Source organism: Triturus cristatus, chromosome 5_2, assembly GCF_964204655.1.
Source record: "Triturus cristatus chromosome 5_2, aTriCri1.1, whole genome shotgun sequence".
In the NCBI taxonomy this organism is placed as follows: domain Eukaryota; kingdom Metazoa; phylum Chordata; class Amphibia; order Caudata; family Salamandridae; genus Triturus; species Triturus cristatus.
Genome location: NC_140588.1, coordinates 217,009,404 through 217,025,644, shown reverse-complemented (window position 1 = coordinate 217,025,644; position 16,241 = coordinate 217,009,404).

Below are 16,241 nucleotides of genomic sequence, written 5' to 3'. Positions count from 1 at the left end.
GGCGTAGGAACAAGCCAATGATACGCAAAGTGTGCCTGCGCGCTCACATAGTACGCCTGAAAGTCGGGAACGTCAAATCCCCCTTTGCTGTATGGCAGGATAATAGTCGACCAGGCCAGTCTGGGCTGCTTACCAGCCCAGAACAATCGCAGCAACTCAGAGCGCAGCGTACGGAAGAAGAAGGTACCTGGGTAATACGGAATGTTCTGGAAGAAGTATAGAAAACGAGGCAGCACTACCATTTTAATCAATGAGGCCCTACCGGCCATGGTCAACGGCAACGAGATCCAGCGCGACACATCGTCCGCTAGCTTGCTTATGGCCGTACCATAATTCAGGCGTAAAGTCTCTTCCCGGTTCGTCGAGACTCGAACCCCCAGGTATCGGAGATCTGAGTCACACCACTCCAACGGGTAATCTAGTGCATATCGCCCGACCGCAGCCGTCAGGGGGAAAAATTGCGATTTCCTCCAGTTGATGTGGATCCCAGACAATCTCCCAAACACCACAAATTCGCGGAGCAGCGAATTCAGGTTATTCTGCGGATCCACCACATAGAGCGTTATGTCATCCGCATATAAGGACACTGGAAGGCACTTTGCTTGTGGAGTTGTCGGATACGACATGCCAGAGGTTCAATTGCTATGGCGAACAACAGCGGGGACAGCGGGCACCCCTGTCTGGTACCCCTAGTTAACGGAATCGGATTCGATAGCTCCCCATTGATCAATACTCTAGCCGTGGGGTCAGTATAAAGCAATTTTATCCAAGCGACAAAGATTTTGGGAAAACCCATCCGGTACAGGACAGTGAACAAGTAATTCCACTCAACTGAGTCGAACGCCTTAGTGGCGTCCAGGAATATAGCCGCGACAGGCAGTTCCGGCGCGATCGTTTGAATCAAGGAGAAAAGCGTACGCAAATTACTAGCGGTTGATCTACCCGGGACAGACCCTGCCTGGTCAGGGAGGGCAATTTTAGTCATCAATAGTGAGAGTCGCGTGGCCAACACCTTCGCCAAAATCTTGGCATCACAATTTATCAGGGAGAGTGGTCTATAGGAATCACAGTCCTCCGCAGCCTTATTTGGTTTCAACAGGGAGGTAATCACCACCTCTCTCATCGATCCCGGCATAACGCCTGCCTCTAGAGAGTCCTCATACACTTCCCGCAACACCGGAGCCATTATATCAATATAGCTTTTATAAAATTCCGCCGACAAGCCGTCCAACCCAGGCGCCTTGCCGTTACTCAAAGACATAATCGCTTCCCGTATCTCATCCAACTCAAACGGGGCCCCCAGAAATTGCCTGTGTTCGTCACTCAACCAGCATAAAGCTACTTCGTCTAAGAAGTCCCCAAACTGGACATCGCCCACGTCGCGGGCTGTGTATAATCCCTCGTAATGCTCAGTAAATTGTCGTAATATCCCCTGTGTGTCATGCTGTAGAGTTCCGCCCTGCGTGCGTATCTCTAATATGTGCGAGGCGCCCCGTGACTGCCTAGTGATGCCCGCTAATGCCCGCCCAGGTCTCTCCCCTTCACAATAACGCCGGGCCTGCCAATGTTACCCCCTGAAGTGGGCCTCTCTCTCCGCCTCTCGCTCATATTGCGACAGCTTCTCTCTGAATGCCTTGTGGAGTGGACCCATCGGCTCTCGGGCCATGGCAGTCTCCAGCTCCTTAAGTTCAGCCTCTAGCCTGGTGAGTGTGCCTCGTATGGCCCGTAATACTCCAAAGCTCTTAGATATGTACAAACCACGGACCGTAACCTTAAACGCCTCCCAGATGGTCTCAACACTGGCCACCGACCCTTTGTTGCGTGGAAAAAATTCCGCAATCTCCTCCCCCAATTCTGCCTGGAATAGTGGATCCAACAGTGCTGTGGGTTGCAAGCGCCACCGCGATGCTGCACCACCGTATCCCGGGATGGCTACCTGCACCAGCACTGGACAATGGTCCGAGTAGGACCGTGGCAAATGGGTCACCCTGCCCAGATCAACCGCCAGTCCACGGGACAGTAGGCAGTAGTCAAGTCTAGCCCAAGTGTTGGCATACACCGTGAAATGCGTCCCCTCACAGACCCCAGCATGCGCAAACCTCCAACTGTCTATTAGATCGCCTTCCCTCATTATACCCTCCACCGCTTCTCCCGCTTTTCTGTTATATTGGGGGCTACCATCCGATCTATCTAGCCCAGGCGTCAATGTGATATTGAAATCTCCACCCCATATGAGATGCATGGACCCAATATTCAGTATCTCGCCCCACAATTTGGTGTAAAACTCAGGTGTGTCCACATTAGGCCCATAGCAGTTGACAATAGTAACAGTATCAGTAACCAGTCTGCCCCACACCAATACAGATCTACCCTCATCATCCATGCGTTCACCCAACCGTACAAACGGCACCGTTTTTTTAATCAGAATCGCCGTGCCTCTGGCATATCCAGAGTATGAGGAGAAACAACGCACCACCGCCCATCTACTCGCAAAGGTATAATTGGCCCGAGGGCTAAGATGTGTTTCCTGCAGCAGAGCGATCTGCACCTGATGCTGGTCCAAATAGGCCACCACCCTCCGACATTTTCTCGCATCATTCAGCCCGCGGACATTCCAGGACAAAACCGTTAGTCTAGAGATACGACCCTGTTCAGTCATCCCCATTCAGCCACCCATGAATCAGCCCGCAGCCCCCTCCCAACCTCGTCGACCACCCACAGGAGCAGCCATACCAGCCGTCACCCCGGCGACATCTATCCACTGCGGCCACAGGAACCCCCGCAGCATCAGCTCTGTACCATGCCAGCTCTCTTCTACTCCATAGCCAACCAACTCCGTACTTTTTAGTTGCATTCCTCTCAGTCTGCGATCTCCAATCAAACATACGTCCACAACTACCCTTGTACCCACCCCCCTCCCACTGAAGCAATCCCCAACCTGCCAGCAGCGTTCCCTCCCCGTCCCTCCCACACACACCCCAATAACTAGGACTAAAACAGCCCTCAACCCCACAAACATATGCTAGGGTAATTCCCATCGGGTAACATCTCTAGGCGGCACCACTATGACCCCCCCCATGAAAGCCCGCCCGAACCACAACACGTGTAGCCCAGCCCGGCAACCAGGAGGGGGCGTCCGGCGCTATAATCAGCGGCGACCTGAGGAGTACCGTCCGCCTCCAATGATATCCATAAACCTATTGCATCAATACAGTCCTGCAGCGCAGGCTAGGAGGGATCCCATGCCATAGGGACTCCGGCAACAAACGTCCAGCAGGATACCCCCCTACCCCCCACTTCAAACTCACCCACCCGGAGGTCAGTGCAATGTCCATCACAAATAAGTTCCAATCACAGCTCTTAAGCCCCCCTCCGAGCTCACCAATGAGTCTATATGCAGATACAGTACTGGTCACTCACGGTTCCCCATCTTCCAGCCGCTCCTGACTAGGGGCCAGATCATCGTCCACTCCCGCTCCCAGCCTCCGATTCCGTTTATGCTGCTTGAGAAAATCCTCCACCTGCTGTGGGTTGGTGAAGAATTTCTGACTCCCCTGGTACGTGACCCGCAGGCGAGCCGGGTAGAGTAGTGCATAGTCTATTTGCAGGTTGCGCAATTTAGTCTTAACTGCGAGGAAATTCCGACGCTCCTCTTGGACGAGCGGGGTGAAGTCCGGATACAACGTGAAGGAGTTGCCCTCATACGACAGCGATCTCGTACTGCGTGCCGCTCGTAGGGCCGCATCGCGATCCCGGTAATTCAGCATCCGGGCTATAATCGGCCTAGGCGTCGCCCCCGGCTTCGGTCTGGGTCCCAGTGCCCGATGCGCCCGCTCCACTATAAAGTGTGTAGAGAAAATCTCCGAGCCCATCGCCGCCACCAACATCTTCTCGACATACTGCTCCATTTTGTCCACATTTGTTGTTTCCGGAATACCTACGATGCGTACGTTGTTCCGCCTACTCCTCGCTTCCAAATCCTCATTCTTAGCTGCGATGACACGTAGGAGATTGTCCATTCTGGATAACTGCGACGAGTGTTGGGTCACCACATCCTCTGAGTCCGATATGCGCTGCTCCGCCTCTTTCAAGCGACCCTCGTGCGCATCCAACTTGTGCACTACCGCATCCATACGCGACGAAAGGCGGTCCACCTTGTCCGCGATTGTCGCGAACCCTTGGCGCACCTCGCATAGTACTGCCTGTATACTCGTTGCCGCATCCGCAGCGCCCCCCGATGCTTCAGCCGTCTCATCCGGGAGGCTCGACTTCTCCCCAGGCGCTATCACTTTCTTACTAGCCGCAAACGAGAGTTTGGGCTGTCTAGTGTCCGTCTTGCCCATCGCTATCCCAGGGCAGAGCTCTCCAACACCACCAGCACGGACACCACAACTTCCCCCTCCGATCCCGTGCGGCTATGCAATTCGCCACTCCGAATGTCCAAGGGATCACCGTGCACGTCACTCTATGCTGGCAATCACTATCGCACCCAGGCCACGAGTGAGGCGCCTTCGCTACTGCACCAGTGTCACTGCTGCCGCTCAGGCCATGTGCGGTCAAACTTCACTACCATGTGGGCAAGGGGCACAAGCTGTGATCTTCAGGCCTGGGGGGGCAGTACGCCAGCTCCGATGATGTCCCTCCCGGCGCGGTCCGCGCAAACATCCAGCCGCACCCCACCAGGTCCACTGTGAAGCCAGCACTGCCTCTGCTGCGTTCGGTACACCGGGGGGGGGGGGGGAGGGAAGAGATCGACGCCTCCGCTGCCCCTGTGTCCAACAATGGTCTTGCCTCAAGGACCCCGTTCCAGCTCCAGCCAGTGCGAGACCAATCTCGGGTGCGCAGGCCCTGCAATCACTTCGGGGGACGGGGGGGGGGGAGGAGCCGCCCCCACGCACTCTCACCCGTCACTGTGTCCGTCCGATCCGCTCCCCTCGGCCAGCCAGGTCACCACAAGCCCGGAGGGACCTCCCAGATCGTCTCCGCCGTCCGCGGCCTTGCACCTCGTCGCCAGCCTCGGCCTCGCCTTCCGGCTCGATCCGGGACTTCAGCATGGCAGCCTCCAGCGTTGCTTCCGCCGCAACTTTCAAGCGGTCTCGCGACGGTCTCCCAGCAGCTAGGGCCCTCTACTCCTGTCCGCTCACTCTCGACATCTATCTGGACCTGAGACTGCGAGGACGGCTCACAGGTGTGCTCGCAAAAGGATAAATTAGCGGATTAATATCGCCGGACTGCGGGAGCCCTACAGGAAGGCGTCCATTCGCTAGCGCGCCACCTAGCGTCCCCCAATTGTAGGCCTACCCTTAATTTCCACACCCCCCGGTTGAGGGGGTCCTGAAAGAACTCACCACTGTGGCCTGGGGGCCAGAAAGATTGCCCCTGCTATCGCTGGGGCCCGCGGAAAAGCCCGGGGCCCCGTCGCTGACATCACAGCCGAGTTTACGCAGCCCCCAGGGCTGAGGAGGCCGCCAGAGTTCAGGGAAGGCCTCGTTAGGCCGATTGATCTAGTCGAGGCCGCGTAGGCCCGAAGCCAGTGACTCCTGTCACCTGACGGGGGCGGACTGCCAAACGCCGCCCCCGCCGCTTCACCACTCGCTGACTGAGCCGCGCCCCCGCAGGCCGCACTGTCATTGGCGGCTGCGGGCGCGCCCTGGCCGCGGTGCATCGACAGTGGGAGGCCTCTAGAGGCGCAATCGACCCGGACCTCGCTGGGAAACCTGCACGGCTGGCGGAGGGGGCACTGAGGATCGTGGTCCCCGTCTGGCCGAGGATCTTCGCAAGGGCTGGTAAGGCCGAAGCTTGAGGTAAACCCCGGGAGGGAGGGCGGGAGGCCTGGGAGAGGCCCAGTGCACGCCCCTCCCCCTGGGAATTCGTTGGCTCCTCAGAATTGAAAGTAACTGCCTCCCCGGATAAGACTAGTCCCTCAGGGAGGTATCAGGTTCAATGATCAGCGCTTGGACCCCCTGATTAAAAGCCATAATTGAAGTGCTGTGTTCACTGGGAATGTCTAAAGCTCCAAAGGAAATCGTATGGCGCCTCAATGATATTTAATGACTCTATTTAAAGTGCTAAGAAATGGCGATGTGCAGCGCTATATTTAATGACTCCATTTAAAGTGCTAAGAAACGGCTATGTGCAGCGCTATATTTAATGACTCTATTTAAAGTGCTAAGAAATGGCTATGTGCAGCGCTATATTTAATTACTCTATTTAAAGTGCTAAGAAATGGCTATGTGCAGCGCTATATTTAATGACTCTATTTAACGCACTATAAAAATTTGCTGTGTTGTGTTTGACCACCAGGTGGCGCGCTTGAACTCATACCCGATCTAAGGTATTTTAGCACTGCCAATTTAAACACACTGAAAAGTTTTGACCCTAATGTGATGTAAAAGAAAACCGATTGTTTTCCCCTGAAAGAAAAGAAAAACATGATAAAAGGATAAGATAAAGCTTATCTAACTATTTTCTAACTCCATGGTGTAGTGTCGTTTTTAGTGGTGGTACGCTGGAGTGCTGAGGTGAGTGTGATGCAAGCACAACACGTTACCTGGAATGAAGCCTTTCCACCTGAGCCAAGCTACCATAGGTCTTTAGGTCCAACAGAGAGTACTTAAGATCATGCTGTCTCATGCGTCTCTGCACCGAAGGTAAGAATGCCGCTGTTTCTGAACTTGAAAAGTATAGTCCGGAAAAATCATGACTTTATGATTGTCTACCTGTAGTTCCTGCAGTTTTCAGGTCCCTTGAAGAATAGCATCTCTAGCTCTATAGTTTAACAGTCGGATCAAAAATGGTCTCGGGTTCGACCCCGGGGGTGGGGGTTTGGCAGGAACTCTGTGCACTGTCTCGACAACAAAATGAGGGGACAGGGCATCCTCTGGCAGTAGTGACCGGATCCAATCTTCTGCGTAAGCGACTGCATTTCTTCCTTCCACTCCCTCCGGAAGACCCACTACACACACGTTATTGCGGCAGGCTCTGCCTTCCGCATCATCAGTTCTGTCTTCTAGGAATTCCACGCGATTCAGCAGATCGCAAATGTTCTTTTTGGCCATGGACACTCGTGGTGAGACCTCTTCGATTTTCCCTTCGGTGGGTGCTGTACGATCCATGAGTTTCCGATGGTCTGCATGCAGCAGCGTGAGATCAAGTGCCACCGTATGTATTTTACCCTCCAGAGAGGTGCGGATCTGGTTCATCGTCTCACCCAGTTTCTCGACTGCTGCCAATACTGCGTCAAGCTTACGTAGTGGATGTTGAACTGGGCGTAGCGCTCTCCGAGCGTCATGGGAACAATCCACAAAATCTGCACACACCATCCACGATAGCGAGGCACAACAGGAATTAAACAATGCAAACTCCGCTCACCTGCGGTGCCCGAGGTCGCATCACAGACCCTTCAGTATTGAAATAGCCTAGCAGTTCCTGTCCCCTCCTAGCACAGCGTTGCAGGCAGGGGAGGCACAAGTGCATCAGGCGTCGAATTGCGGACAGCTGCAGGTGCGCAGCAACCCAGCCTGTGGGACCTCCGAGAAAGGGGCACGCGGCGTAGCAGTCCGCTTCAGGTAAGGAAGTTTAACGGCAGGGTAATACCAGCAGCGCCTGCTGTGAACAACTATGTGCTGCTGAACATATTCCGCTCTTCCTACCCAGTGTTGTCTCACAGTTTGCCTTGACAGGCCCAACAGTCACTGCCGGTGCCCAGGAATTCTTCGGGCCGCAGTGTCACAAGTCCTGCATAGCACTGTGGGTGAGTCGTTGGCCACTTCCCCATAGGCCCGCAAAGGAAATGTCACCAGGTCAGGGCAGGGGCAGCTTGACCGCAGTGGTCGATTCCAGCGTGGCTGTTGCTTCCCAAGTATCGAGCAATCAGCAGTCTCACACACGTCACAAAGCTGGGCGCCTCATAACTCTTCGTGCAGTGTTCATGTGTAGAGGCGGGTCAGCACCCAGTCGTGGTCTTAACTGTCCTCCATCTCTGCACCGGGGCCTCATCAACAGCCGCAATGTTCCTGGATCTAGCAGCCGCTAGTGCGCTGAATCCTTGCCACCTTACATGCATAGGCCCAGGAGGCGGAGCCGATCCCCGACCTCGCGCACGGCTTCTCAGTCAACGCCGCGGCCTCCCATCCGGCGGCTTCGCAAACGACAAGGTCTTCCTTAGGATCGGGTAGCGCTCTGCATCCGTTGCTCCCTAGACCCAGCAGGGCCGAATTTTGGCAGTGTGTGGAGCAAGCCGGAGTCCCTGTTTCGGCTGAGGCCTAGAGGGCGAAGCCAATCCCAGCCTCACCTATCCCGTCCTACCAGGTGTCACAGAGCCGCTTTCAGTCACCTCGGCTCGCAGTGGGATTACACGCCTTCTGCCTTCCTGCTTAGCCTTCGGAACATCGGGGAGTACCCCAGGGACGATCTCAGCTGGCAACTGCCCTCAGAAAGCAGATAAATGCGGAGCCATGCAGCCAGAGAAAGGAGCCGACGACAGAGCACTACTGCTGCACGTCCTACTCCATCACTGGCCAAGCCACACCCCCATCAATTCCACCCTGTCATATCCTAGCGCAATGCCCATAAATAGTAACCTTCGCTATGAAACACTGAGCAAAATCGAAACATAATTAATAACAATGATAAGTGGGTAGCTAAGTAACTACCCCCTGAGTCCTACGCAAGCGTCATTCCTGGATCCGCAATCCCAGGAGTGCAAAAATTACTAAGGTTGGGCAAGATCACCCTGTGGGCAGGTTAGGTACCAACATATTGCCTCCATGCCAATGTCTTCTCTTAGTGTCCACAGTGGTACTATCACACATGGGAGGAATAAGGTGATTGCAACGATAATCTGAGAAGTGAGAGTATATTGCTGAAGGGCATGGTCCACACACCCACCCCTGTTGTGAAGGCCTGGAGCACCCAACAATTTCTCAGTTATAATTTTCCTTCAGTTTGTGCCATTCGTCACCATAAAGAGACAGAAAAAGTTCCCATATATTATCATAGAAGCCCATATGATCATTCATTTAGTAAATAATTTGCTCACCTTCCACTATTTTTGCCATTTAGGACAGCCACTCAGAGCATGTTTGCACTGTTGGCTTTCTCCAGTGGTGAAGAATGTAGAGCTTGGCCATCGCCGAGGCCATGGCTACCCATCACCTATTGTATTTAGTGGGAAGAGTACTACCTGTCTTATCATGCATAAGGGTCAGGCGAACAGATGGGACAATCTTGACATCCCCTGGGTCATCAAGGTCTGACTACACCTCTGAACAGTAGCTTATCAATTGGGTGCATCTCCATAGCATGTTCACTACGTCACATCCGCTTGTCTGACACCTCCGATACCAAAGGGGATGTTGGACGGAGCGCTTGAGCAAATCATACACTCACCCCCACTCAACTGATCTGGGTTTAATCCATCATCATTCTTTAGCTCACTCCACCACCCCAGTTGAGACATGGCCACATGGAAATCAGTCTGACCCTGTGCCTCATGGGAACAGTCCAGCCCAAACTGCCAAGCCATGTCTTCCCTGGACCGGAAACAAGCATCCTGGGACCGGTTTCGGGTTCATAACCCTCATCATCCAGGCTATCTTGAATCCAGTGGCAAAGTGAGCAAGGGACCCACGTCTGGGCATACCCTGCCAACTTAGGGCGAACAAAGCGATACCAAAGGGGATGATGGACGGAGCGCTTGAGCAAATCAAACACTCAGCCCCAGTCAACTGATCTGGGTTTAATCCATCATCATTCTTCAGCTCAATCCACCACCCCAGTTCAGACATGGCCATATGCAAATCAGTCTGACCATGTGCCTCATGGGAACAGTCCAGCCCGAACTGCCAAGCCATGTCTTCCCTGGACCGGAAACAAGCATCCTGGGAACGATGGATTTAGGCCCAGATCTCTGTACTGGGGTGAATGTATGACATTGTTCTGCATTCTGTCCATCAACTGTTGTTTTTGCATTTGTCTGACACCTCCAGCATGCATCGTGCAGGAACAAACCAGCTCTGTACAACCTGGCTGGTGACCAGTACCAGTTGTAGAGTAGTTTGAAGTAGGAAAGCTTTAGCCTAACCTCTCGAAGGAAAGAGTCATGGGAGTAAAGCAGCATAAGCCAGAGCTAGAGTATGTGTGGTATACCGCCTCTTGCCTAAAAATGGTGGAGGAGTCCAGTGTAGGTTGTGAGGAATGAATGGTTATCATCACATTACACAATCCTGAAATCACCCTGAGTGTCACATTTGAAATGATGTAATAGGGAGAATCAAAAAAGGAGAGGAGCATTGGTAACAGGCATTTATAGGCATTACAGGGAAGTGAGAAACTGAAAAACTTTAAAGAGATTCATATCAACGGAATTCACAGATGTGCCAGGAAGACATGAGAGTGCAAAAGCATGCTCTAAAATGAAAGCGCCATTAGTGCCCCATGCCAGAAAGTGCATTGATGGTGGGGTGAAAGCAGTGTGTGATCATTAATGACGTTAAACCACTGACCACCATCAGGCATGAAGATCCTGCAGTTAATGAAGGTAGCCAGTGGAGAAGGTTCCACTTTTGTGGGAGCTATACTACATCATAAAACCAAAATTCCTTAAGAGTAGAAATGTCCTCTACTAAAGAGGATAGGAAATTATCAGCCTTATGTCAGCAGCACTAACAAAGTTGTTTAAAATACATCACTAAACAGTGTTGTTATTACCTAGTAGAAATCAACAGTTGTAGTAAATCTACTCAGGGAAAGTTGACCCAGAAAAGCTTGCTTGTCGCTACTGTACAACCAAAACACAATTAGGGAAGCTAAATGATAGGTGTAGCCTACAAGTCACTCAGGGCAATGTGTGCCATGCAGAACGGGACATGTATGGGTGGCATAGGAAATGGGAAATGCCCAGTCAGTCATGCCTCAAATGTTTGATACCCTGTCAGGCATCCCAAACAGCACTGAAAGTACAAGCAAGGTGCAAAGCAAAACATTATCATATAAAGATTAGACTAGCATGGATTAGTAAATACTAGAAATAGTTATATGCCTTAGACAACTACAGCTACTTATCCCACAAGTGCCATACAAACAAAGGTCAAACAAGTCTGCCAGGCTATTATCGTGAACAAACCATGTATGAAAAAATTGGGTTATTTGTTGAGGGGATGAAACCCTTCTCAAGCAACAACTGCAACCATCATCCTTCCATTCCTTCAATTGAGAGGTCCCCTAAAAGGGTGACCATAGAGGAGTTCAAAGGGGCTAAACCCAACTCTCTTCTGTGGCACCTCCCTGCAGACATAAGCAGGCTTCATAGGAGGACGTCCCACTTCCACCTCATGGGCTCAGACAGGCCCATAATCATGCTCTTGATGGTCTTGTTGAATCTCTCAACACGTCCTTTTGTCTGAGGGTGATAGGGTGTTGAGAGCTTATTAGTTACCCATATCACATAGACTTCACGTACACAGACATGAAGTTGGTGATCCCATCAGACGCCGTTTCTTTGGATAACTCCATGCATTAAAAATCCCTATCAGACCCCTAGCCACTGCAAGTGCAGTCACAGACCTCAGACGTATGGCCTCTGAGTATCTGGTGGCATGGTCAACCAAGACCAGCATAACCCTGTTGACTAAAGCAGTCTTGGGGTCTGGTGGCCCAACAATGTCGATGCCCACCCATTCAAAGGGGGTGCCAATGACAGGTAAGAGAACCAGAGGAGCATTAAGATTTTTCCCTATTTTCCCGCTGCAAGTGGGACATGACCTGCAAAATGTATCTGAGACAGTCTTCATGCGGGGCCAATAAAAGTGGGCGACAAGCCATGCAAAGGTCTTGTCTTGCCCCAGATGTCCTGCTGGGGGTATATCATGTGCCAGCCATAGTAGGAAGGCTCTATAGCACTGGGGACCACCAGTGCATAAGGTGCCTCCACCTCAGAAATCCTAGGCTCATTATATAGGAGGCCAATCTCCCAATAAATCAGGTGATCTCTAGAGGGGTCAAGAGCTGCCTGGACCTCAGTTTGCCACCTCAAGCCCTTTATCGTTGGGCATTCTTTCTGAGCTCTACTGAACTCCTTTCTGGTGGGCCCGCGATCAACGTGCCACCCAGCAGGTTCACGCAAATCTCCCAGGGCTGCAATATCCTCCCTGGTAGGTTACAGCGTGGCCTCCTTAGGTACTTCTTCAACTGGGACTGTGGAAGTTTCAGGGACTGATTTCCCATGGCCCCTGCCCTTTCTCTTCTTGGCAGTTGCCTGGGCAATTTTTCCAGGCTTCAGGCGTCCTTGACTCCAGTTTTGGGCAGCCATGGACCGTGTGGTCAGGTGCACCCACTCAGGCAACCCTAACATCTCTAGGTGAGATCTAAGCTCCATTTCATTCAAGAGCGTGTGCTCCAGATCATTGCCTCACAAACAATCTACAGTGCTACGGCAACACTGGAATGGCTTGGGGAGCAAAAAAACTAGGGGTTTATGCCCAGATCTCTGTACTGGGGTGAATGTTTGACACTGTTCAGCATTCTGTTCATCAATTGTTCTTTTTGTATTTGTCACCTCGAGTGGGACGGGTATGACCAGATGTGGGTCCTGTGCTCTCCATACCACTTGAGTCAAGCTAGCCTGGCTGATGAAGGGTGATACCCCGAAACCAGTCCCAGGATGTTTGTTTCCAGTCCAGGAAAGACCTGGCCTGGCAGTAGTTCAGGCTGGCCTATTCCCATACGCTTTTCGCCCTAAGTGGGATGGGTATGCCCAGACGTGGGTCCCGTGCTCACTACGCCACTGGAGTCAAGCTATCCTGGCTGATGACGGCTGATAGCCAGAAACCGGTCCTAGGATGCTTGATTCCGGTCCAGGGAAGACATGGCTTGGCAGTTCGGGCTGGACTGTTCCCATGAGGCACAGGGTCAAGACTGATTTGCATATGGCCATGTCTGAACTGGGGTGGCGTAGTGGGCAAAAGAACGATGAATTTAACCCAGATCTCTTGACTGGGGGGAGAATGTCTGCATTGTCAGCATTCCGTCCATCATTTGTTTGTTGTAACGCTTTTCGCCCTAAGTGGGATGGGTATGCCCAGACGTGGGTCCCGTGCTCACTACGCCACTGGAGTCAAGCTATCCTGGCTGATGACGGCTGATAGCCAGAAACCGGTCCTAGGATGCTTGATTCCAGTCCAGGGAAGACATGGCTTGGCAGTTCGGGCTGGACTGTTCCCATGAGGCACAGGGTCAAGACTGATTTGCATATGGCCATGTCTGAACTGGGGTGGCGTAGTGGGCAAAAGAACGATGGATTTAACCCAGATCTCTTGACTGGGGGAGAATGTCTGCATTGTCAGCATTCCGTCCATCATTTGTTTGTTGTAACGCTTTTCGCCCTAAGTGGGATGGGTATGCCCAGACGTGGGTCCCGTGCTCACTACGCCACTGGAGTCAAGCTATCCTGGCCGATGATGGCTGATAGCCAGAAACCGGTCCTAGGATGCTTGATTCCGGTCCAGGGAAGACATGGCTTGGCAGTTCGGGCTGGACTGTTCCCATGAGGCACAGGGTCAAGACTGATTTGCATATGGCCATGTCTGAACTGGGGTGGCGTAGTGGGCAAAAGAACGATGGATTTAACCCAGATCTCTTGACTGGGGGAGAATGTCTGCATTGTCAGCATTCCGTCCATCATTTGTTTGTTGTAACGCTATTCCCATGGGGAGCAGGCTCAAGACTGATTTGCATATGCTGGGTTAACTCTGGAATGGCACAGGGAGCAAAAAAACGATTGATTTAGGACCAAATCTGTGTACTGGTGAATGTTTGACATTGTTCGGTATTCTGTCCCTCAATTGTTCTTTTTGCATTTGTCACCCCGAGTGGGACCGGTATGCCAAGAAGTGGGTTCTGTTCTCTCCATGCCACTGGAGTTAGGCTAACCTGGCTGATGAGGGGTGAAACTGGTCCCAGGATGTTTGTTTCCTGTCGAGGGAAGACCTGGCCTGGCAGTTTGGGCTGGACTGTTCCCATGGGAAGCTGGGTCAAGACTGATTTGCATATGGCTGGGTTTAAACTGGAATGCATGGGAAGCAAACAAATGATGGATTTAAGCACAGATCTCTGTATTGATGTTGAATGCTTGACATTGTCCAGCATTCTGTCCGTCAATTGTTCTTTTTGCATATAACAATCAATCTACAGGCATTGCAGGGCTCGCAGTTATTTTTAAAGAACCTGAGACACCCCTCTCCCCCCGTTCAAAGGGAACCAGAGCCGCTGGGAAGTGACTCTCACAGTTGTCTCCCACTACAACCTGGTGGAATGTGCTGGGGATTACCTGCTCTGAGGACACCTGATGACTCCTTACAGGAGTCATACTGGCTCCAGTGTCCCTCAGAACCTCCACTGTCTGCTCACTGATGGTGACCCACTGCCTGTACTTGGAATTATGGGAAGGTATATGGGGTTTGGGCACCATCCCCTTTCACACAGGAGATGCTGTACTTCCCATGCTTCCCCAAGCGCTACTCTAGCCAACCCTGGTGTCTGCCCTGTGGCCTCTTGGAGCACTTGACGTCTTTCTTCACATGCCCGTAACTATGGCACTCATTGCACTTGCAGATAAATTTCCCTCGTCATATTAAAGAAGCCATTCTTCTTCTGGTCCGTTTGGGGCTGGGTCTCCTTCATTTGTGAACTATTTCGGTGGCCTTCAGAGAACTTTTTTGTGTTTTTATCCACCCCTCTTTCTTCTGTTGAGGGCCCTGACCCCCCTTTTGGGATTCTCACCCAGATACCTTCTTGTGGATTCTGGTGCTGAGCCAGTGGTCCACTTCCTTAGCAAGCTCCTTGGGGTCAGTGAGCTTACTGTCCATTAGGTGTTGGAGGATCTCTGGAAAGCAATTGCCTAACGTGCTCTCTGGCAAACAAATCGTGGAAACCTATAAAATCATACACATAACTGCGCTTAACCCAACCATTCAGTACCTTGCAAAAGTAATCCACAAACTCCACCCAGGGCTGTTGGGGCAATTTCTGGATATCCCTAAATGTCTGCCTGTACTTCTCAGATGTGAGACTGTACTTCCTGGTAAGAATGTCCTTCATGAGTGGAAACTTGATTCTGTCCCCTTTTCCTAGTGCCAACAGTGCAGCCCTCCCTTCATTAGGAATGTGACTCCGGAAACTGCTCCCCCAGTCCTCCTCAGGTACCCTGTGCATCTCTAGGGCAACCTAATAGGCTTCAAACTACTTTTCTATCTCATCCTCCACAACAAAGCTAGGTACCAGGTCCTTGGGAATGTGGTCCTTCATCCTTCTCCTCCTTGCTGTGGCCTATAACTGGCAGGCCTCCCACCAGGCACTGAGGTCTTTCTGAAGCTTCTGTTCTTGGAGCTCTTGGTTGCTGAAAGTTTTCTCTAACCGCAGAATCCTTCACGCTCAGCAACAGTGTAGCTCTCCTGGTTGTTGAGCTAAAACTCCATGTTTGCAGCAGGCAGAGTCACAGGTCGCAAGAGTGTGCATCATTTGGGACAAGATTGTGGTAATGGATTTCTCCTTTTGTGTTGAGTTGTTTGGGTATGTGATGATAATCGTTGTTGGTAGACTGATTACATGTGTACTGATGTAGTCTTCATATTTGAACCATTTATTATTGTTTCTTTAGCGTTCAGATAATTGAATTGATGTGGTTATCGGATTTGTTGAAATCCAAGATCTCAAGATATTTTGATTACCTGTCTGTTATAGTAGTGTGTAGAGCATGGCGCTGCTTACACAATGAAAGCGATTCTGAGCATGATTTGAAAAGATATAAAGAAAGATGAAAGAACAGCACAGCAAACAAAAAAAAACGGAAGGTTCGAGGGAAAATAGAGGAATATTGCAAGTGATTCTGAGATAGCAACAAGTTCAGTACTAGAGTTTCCCTTGAGAGAGGTTCATGGTGGGAATTTGGTGCATTTGCCATGGACTAGGGCTGATTTGTATGTATTTACACACAATTTTCCACAGCTTTGAGAGGACCCAGAAAAGTGGAATTATGAAATTCATAAGTGGACAAACATTTCCAATGTTGTGGACAGATTTGAACTTGTTATATGATATTGTGGTTTTTGGAGATATGTGTGGTTAGAGTGCAAAGTTGCTGTCAGGTGGCTGACACAAGAGCCGGCGAGGGTTGGCCCAAACAATGCACCGGCTGCTGTAATAACAGGCAAATAAAAGGCTGCTAATGGGTATTTGCATAACAT